An 8,159-nucleotide genomic window follows, 5' to 3' on the forward strand; every position below is an offset into this window, starting at 1 on the left:
AGATGAACCAGTTTGCAGGGCAGAAAATGAGACACAGATGTAGAGAAGAAACGTATGGACACAAAGCAGGGAAAGTGGCAGGGTGGTGGTGGTGGTGGTGTGATGAATTGGGTGATTGGGATTGACATGTATACACTGATGTGTATAAAATTGATGACTAATAAGAACCTGCTGTATAAAAAAATAAATAAAATTAAATTAAACAATTAAAAAAAACCCCAAAACGTTGATAACTCTAGTCCCCTTAATCTGCTTATCTGTAAACCCTCATGCCAACAGTGAGAAATCCAGCTCCTACCATTCACTTACTTAATTGGTCAGTTTAAGTATACATATAGCAGTTTAGGAATTAATACCCTTACTCCCATTGGAAGCAACGTTATTAACTAGAGTACAATGCTTATGTGCAATTCCTTTTGCTTTTAGTTTTACGCACTCAACTAATTTCCAAATTTCATCCAACACCTTTTCCCTTAAGCCCTTCCGGGAGGTTATTTTATATATTTGTAATACAGTTAAATTTCCTTGTCACAGTCTACCCTCCTTCCTGGGATCCTCCGATTTCCTAAGTGATTGCTTAAAATTGACATACCTTAAGGGTTATGTTATGTACTATAAAGTTCTATGGGTTTTGATGAACACATGATGTTATGTATATACACAATATCATACAGGATAGTTTCACTGACCTAAAAATCATCCATGTGTCAATTATTCAACCATCTCCTCCTCTCCCTGAGCCCCTGACAACCACTGATATTTTAATTCTTTCTATAGTTTTGCCTTTTTCAGAATATCATATAATTGGAATGATACACTATGTAGCCTTTTCAGACTGTCTTCTTTCACATAGCAACCAACATTTAAGGTTCTTAGATGTCTTTTCATGACTCAATAGGCTACTTATTTTTATCATTGCATAGTATCAATTGCATGGATGTATCACAATTTGTTTATCCCCTCACCTATTGAAGAACATCTTGGCTGCTTCCAGGATGGCTGAAAATGAATAAATCTGCTGTAAATATTTCTGTGCAGATTTTGGAGTAGGTATAACTCTTCATATGAATTGAGTATTAACCTAGGAGTGCAATTGCTGGATCATGTTATAAGAATAAGTTTAGCCTTGTAAGAACCTAACAAACTGTCTTCCAACCTTTAAATACTATTTTGCATTTCCACCAGCACTAAATGAAAGTCCCTATTTCTTTGTATTTGCAGCAGTGATCAGTATTGGCTGGTTTTGTTTTCAATTTTTAAATTTTCAGCCATTCTAGTAGATGCATAGTAGTATCTCATTGTTTTAATTTGAAAGTCTCTAATGACAAATTATGTTGAGCATCTTTTCATGATTATTTGCCATGAGGTGTCTGCTCAGATCCTTTGCTCATTTCTATTGGCTTGTTTGTTTTCTTATTGTTGATTTTTAAGAGATCTCTGTACATTTTGGATATAAGCCCTTTATCAGTTATGTGTTTTACAAGAATTTTATCTAAATCTGTGGCTTGTATTTCATTCTCTTAACATTATCTTCAAAAGAGAAGCTTTTAATTTTAATAAAGCCCAAATGATTTTTTTATTGAAGTATAGTTGCTTTACAATATTGTGTTAGTTTATACTGCACTGCAAAGTGAATCAGCTATACTTATATGTATATCCCCCCCTTTTGGATTTCCTTCTCATTTAGGTCACCACAGAGCATTGAGTAGAGTTCCATGTGCTAGACAGTAGGTTCTCATTAGTTGTGTGTTTTATATGTAGTATCAATAGTGTATATATATCAACCCCAACATGACCCAGCAATCTGGCGTATACCCAGAGAAAACCATAATTCAAAAAGACACATGCACCCCCAATGTTCATTGAAGTACTATTTACAATAGCCAGGACATGGAAGCAACCTAAATGTCCAACAACAGAGGAATGGATAAAGAAGGTATGGTACATATATACAATGGAATATTACCCAACCATAAAAAGGAATGAAATTGGGTCATTTGTAGAGATGTGGATGGACCTAGAGAGTGTCACACAGTGTGAAATGAGTCAGAAAGAGAAAAGCAAATATCGTATATTAATGCATATATGTGGAATCTGAAAAAATTGGTATAGTCAATCTTATTTACAAAGCAGAAATAGAGACAAAGATGTAGAGAACAAATGTATGGATACCAAGGGGGATGGGGTGGTGGTGGGATGAATTGGGAGATTGGGATTGACCAATTGATGATTTTTAAAATTTTATTTCATGGATTGTACATGTGGTGTTGTATCTAAAAACCCATCACATGGATTTTTCTCCTGTTCTTTTTCTAAAGGTTTTATAGTTCTGCATTTTACATTTTGGTCTATGATTCATTTTGACTTAATTTTTGTGAAACGTGTAAGTTCTATCTAGGTTAATTTTTATTTTCCTTACTGTTTTTTTTTTTTTTGCATATGGACATCCAGTACCATTTATTGAAAAGCTATCCTTTCACTATGGAATTGGTTTTGTACATTTGTCAGTTGACTATATTTGTATGGGTCTATTTCTGGCCTCTATTCTCTTCTATTGATTTTAGTCTTCCTACTCTGTTCTTCTTCCTTGTTCTGAAGTCTGCTTTGTCTGAAGTTAATAAAATTACTCTAGCTTTCTTTTGATTATAGTTAGCATGGTATGTCTTTACTTAATAACATATTTGAGTCTTTATATTTAAAATGAGTTTCTTGTAAAAACAATGTACTCTTGCGTCCTGTTTGTTTTTATTCACTCTGACATTTTATTCTCTTCAACGTGTTTAGACCATTCACATTTAAAGTGATTATTGACATAGTTGGATTGATATTTGTTTCTTTTTTCCCTCTTTTCTGACTTAATTTAATTAAAACTTTTCCTGATTATTATATATGATGGCATTTATCTCCTCTCTGAGCAAATCTATTATACTTATTCCAAATTATTTAATGATCACCCTATTGTTTGCAATATCCATTTCAAGTTAATCAAAGTCCACTGTCTAAACAACACTATACCACTTACATGTAATGCAGATATTTTATAACAGAAGATTCTTAGTTCCTCCCTTCTATTTCTGATGGCATCGTTGTCATCCATTTCACTTATCTATATGCTATAACTACCCAATACATTGTTTTTCTTATATGTTCAGCAAATGGTTATCTTTTAGATCAATTAAGAAAAAGAAAAATGTTTTATTTTGCCTTCGTTTGTTCTTTCTGCGATGTTCCTCCTTTTACAAATGTTTGAGAACTTTTACTTCTGAAGCCATCTGTGCCTGGCAAGTACTTTTTGTGAGATGTTTTAAAATTACAAACTCTTTTTTAAAAATCAGATATTGGACTATTTAGATTTTTTCTTTCTTTCTGTGTCTGTTTTGGTAAATTATGATCTCATGAGTTTGTTCATTTTATTTAATTTGCAAATTTATTGGTCAAAATTTTTTCTTAACACTCTCTTATTATCTAATATCTGTATCAATAATGATGTCTCATTTTTCTCCCTAATTCTGGTCATTTGTCCTTTTTTGTTTTCTTGATCAATCTTGCTATAATGTTTATCATTTCATTAATTTTTTTCAGTTTTTTAATATTCTCTATTGTACTTTTGGGTTTTATTTGTTAATTTGTACTCTGAACTTATCTTCTTTCTGTTCTCTTTCTGTTTACTTTAATGTTATTTTCACAGGTTTACTTTAATGTTATATTCAATAATCTTATTTTCATATTATGATTTAAATTTTCATTTGTATATTTATACAAATGTATATAATATACTTTTCTTTTCTAGTATCAATACATGCCTGTACAGTCAAAAGTTTTTCTTTTACCTCGGTTTTAGCTGTATAATACAAGTTTTCATATGCCACATTTTTCTGTATGCCATTGAAAATATTTTGTAATTTACATTGTAATTTATTCATTGACCCATGGATTATTTTAGAAGTATACTGGTTAATATGCAAACATTTGAGATTTTTACATTATTTTTGTAAGTATGCTATATTATATTTTTCTAGTAAACATACTCTATTATTTTAATACTTTGGAACATTAAGATCAAGTTTGTTAATTATATAGTTCAACTCTTCTCTGTGTGTACTGACTTTTGTCTGCTTTTCCTATCAGATATTTAGAGAAAGTTTTAAATCTCTCACCTTGACTGTAGTTATATCACATTTTACTCTATATATTGAGACTGTGTTATTAGGTACAGGCAGAATTATAATTGTTACAATTTTTATTTCTTATTATTTCTAATAATGCTTTTTGCCTTAATGCCTACTTTGCCTGAGGTTAATAGAATAACACTTGGTAAATTTTGGTTAATATCTTTTTCAACTCCTTTATTTTTAACTTCTCTACAGATTTATGTTTATAGTGTGACCCATAAATTGAATGTGCATTTTTATTTTTATCAAATCTGAAATATGTAGTCTGTTTACAGATAATTTATCACTGATATTTTTAAGTTTAAACCTATCTTTCTATTTGTTTTTTGTTTGCTCAATCTGTTCCTCTTTTTTCTTTTGTTGTCTTCTTTTTATTAATCATTTTTTAATTTATTATTCCATTTTCCCACCTATTAGCTTATTAGTTATAAATTATTTTTCTCTTCTTTTAAGGGTTACAGCATAAATCCTGGAATTATTAGCACCTACTCTATACTAGCACTTTGTCTATCTCTCAGAAAAATGTGAGGAATTAGGGACAATTAAATTCTATTTTCCCCATTCAGCCCTTTTTGTTATTATTGTTGAGTGTTTTAATTATACATATATTTTAAACCCCACATTATATTACCAGTATTGCTTATATCATCAATATTCATTTTTATTTACTTACTTCCCAGTGATTACTTTTTCCTGTTTACATTTTTGTAAGATAATTTCCTTCTTGCATTTTTGAAAATTAGGATCATTTTCCTTCTACTGAAAGGATACCTTTTAGTATATCATTTAGTTCCTGTCTGATGCCAGTGAATCTTCTCACTATTTATTTGAAAATGTCTCTATTTTATGTTTACTTTTGAAAGATATTTTCCCTTGGTATATAATTTTAGATTGTAAGATTTATTCTTCATTGTTTTTCAGTATCATTTTATTTTCTTATGGCTTTCATAATTTCCCTTATTTATTTATTTATTTATTTTTTGCATATAGTGCTGGTTTTATTTGTTTCTGGAATTAAAACCTTCCTGTAGCCATAAGAATTAGGAGAAACAACAGCAATACTTACAAAACCACCCTTAAAGAGCAATAAGATTTCCTCTTCAAAATGTAAAGCCCTTGAAATAGCTGAGATAGTTGGAATCATTTTATGGGCAGGATAAAGTCAAAATAGCATGAGGAACATTCAGAAAAAATATTCCCTCAGTAGCAATTACAATAAAATTTGTTTTATTCTCAAAGCTCAACCAAACAGTTTTGTGGTAAGATTCAAAACAGTGCAAGGTTTTGACCAGCTTGTGGCCAGGCTTATTTCAGGACAGATATAATTAACTCCAGCTTGTTGCCTGGCCTCCCTCAGCTGGGTTCCAAATAACTTTTGTATCATGGACCTTAACCTGTCAAAATATAAATGCAAAATGTATTGCAATGACAGTAAGGACTGGTCATGTTAAATATGAAGTTACTAATTGGTAAAGTGGAGAAGAGGTAATAGAATCTAGGCCTTCTGTAAATCAAATTTCATACTATATGGGCACATAAAAAATTGAACCACATTACTCAAGATATGCAATTACGGAGACTACCTGACATTCTAAAGTGTGTAAGGGCCCACCTGACCTTGACATTTTTTGGGTGCCATTATATAAACAATTTAAGAAGATATTTCGGGATTTCCCTGGTGGCGCAGTGGTTGGGAGTCCTCCTGCCATTGCAGGGGACACGGGTTTGAGCCCTGGTCTGGGAGGATCCCACATGCTGTGGAGCAACTAAGCCCGTGCACCACAACTACTGAGCCTGTGCTCTGGAGCCCATGAGCCAAAGCTGCTGAGCCCACGTGCCACAACTGCTGAGGCCCGCACGCCTAGAGCCTGTGCTCTGCAACGAGAAACCACCGCAATGAGAAGCCTGCGCACCACAACGAAGAGTGGCCCCCACTCCTCGCAGCTAGAGAAAGCCTACGTGCAGCAGTGAAGACCCAACGCAGCCAAAAAAATAGATGAATAAAAATAAGTGAATAAATAGATTTGGAAAAAAAAAAAAAAAAGAAAAGGCATTGTAATAGCCCAGGGGAGAAATGAAAGAGTCTGAACTAAGGCATTTAAAAAAAAAGATATTTGTGTAACTTACTGTAGAAAGTTGAGAAATCAGTGAGGTTTCCATTTGTTATACCATACTACCTAGCTTAGATAAATCTTCATTTTTAAATTATAAAACATATAAAACTTCCCCCAGTGTATATATGGGATGTATGGGATTACAGGGCGATAGTTGTTCCATAAAGTGCACTGAGTTCCAGGGGCATATAATGGAAACTAAATGTTACAATTTGTTTCAGTCTTCATGACTACAGGTAGGGTGGGTAAACAAGGCAAATGAAGCAAACTCTTCCTCCCTGCCACCCCTTAACCAGATGCAGCATTTTGGCACTTCTATGATATACAGGTTGACTTAATTCATTGACTTAAGTTGAAAGTTAGCAAGAGCAAATCTTTTAAATTTAGGATCTTCTTCCATAGCCACTCCAAGGATCTTAATTCCTAAACTACACCATGAGTTCTGAAATGGTGTTCACTGCAGTGTTCTTGAAGCTTTCACATCTTAATATGAGATCTGACACCTCTAGTTAAGGTAGGGAATGGTTAAAAGCTGTCTTCCTCTTAGCTAACCCAGTCCACCAGCAATCTTAACAGTTAAGTTACTATATAAAAATGAAACTGTGCTCTCAAGCACTGATCAAAACTGTTGTGCTAGGAATCCTTTCCAGAGCATTAGCTCCCTGAGAGAAAACAGAGATCCTAACCAGTTGCTTCCATGAATAATAACCCCAGTATGGTATACATAATGTCCTTCAAAGCATAACTCAGGCAACCGTGGTCGTCTTGACAAGCTTATCAGCATTTACACACAAGATATATTTAAAATTGATCCCAGACCAACTATTGCAACCATAATCCCATTATTTAGCACACTACGTTCCTGCTGAGATGCCAAAGCCAGAAATCTCAAAGCAAAGAGTGATGGTTCATCATCTTTTACAAGTGAGACAAAAATATCAAGAAGGAAGAAAGGTAACCCCTCCACCCGCCCAAATGCATCAAATCGATGTTATCTTCACAGCTTTAATGGACACGATACAGAGTTCTCAACTTCCTGATTTGAGGAGTCCATTTTCAAGGTGACTGTCAAGGTCAAGAAGAGCTTTCAGGCTTTTCTTTGCCATGACCCATGAACTCCAGTCCTTCAATAGGAATTTCCTTCTCCTTTATTGCTTTCTGAACACACTGCTGGTAGCGCTTGAAGAGGTAGGTGCCCGGGTCCCCAGAGCCATCCCCCTTGAGGAATCTGTGCAAACAAGTGATTGAAGAACTAATTGTACTCATGCTTCATGTTGGTGCAAGCCTCCCCTATGCTGTTTGTGGCATCTGCGTCTGTGGCGCTGGCAGCAGCTCTCAGATGTCCCATAATTTCCTTTGAAGAGTTAACTTATCAGTCTTTTACTTCCTTGAAAGAAACGTGTCTGTTTTTTCTGGATGCTTTTAAAATTTTCTTTCTGTTTTTGTTTTCTTTTTCGTATTTTTTCCCTGATGTGTCTAAGGGTGGTTTTATATAGAACTTTTTGAATCTGTGGATTAATTCCCTCTGTCAGTTTGGAAAAATACCTTTTTTTTTTTTTCTGTGTGTTTTTTCACCTATTGGGCTATGTTTTCTTTGTTTGTTTTTGTCTTCACCATTTTATCTTATTCTTGGCCTAACTGGTAATTTTTGATTGAATGCTTGGCCTTGTATATAAAAATTATTGCATCTCTGTATTTTTTTCTTCCTCCGAAGGGTATTTTATTTTCTTTTAGCTCACAGAAAAAAGGTTGATCATCTCAATTCTATAAGGGATTGTGATAATTTGAGACTCAATTTCAGTCTTTGTGAGAACTGGTCTAGTTTCAGTTTCCACTTACTCCTATCCAATTCATATGAGTAATCTTGTTCTTT

At 33.6% G+C, this 8,159-nt stretch overlaps 1 pseudogene; it reads right to left on the bottom strand.

The window, feature by feature from the left end:
- Positions 1–7,321: 7,321 nt before the first annotated feature.
- Positions 7,322–7,580, bottom strand: LOC132597197 (TP53-regulated inhibitor of apoptosis 1 pseudogene; annotated as a pseudogene).
- Between the last annotated feature and the right edge of the window lie 579 nt (positions 7,581–8,159).

The sequence above is a fragment of the Globicephala melas genome, chromosome 4 (genome assembly GCF_963455315.2).
Source record: "Globicephala melas chromosome 4, mGloMel1.2, whole genome shotgun sequence".
In the NCBI taxonomy this organism is placed as follows: domain Eukaryota; kingdom Metazoa; phylum Chordata; class Mammalia; order Artiodactyla; family Delphinidae; genus Globicephala; species Globicephala melas.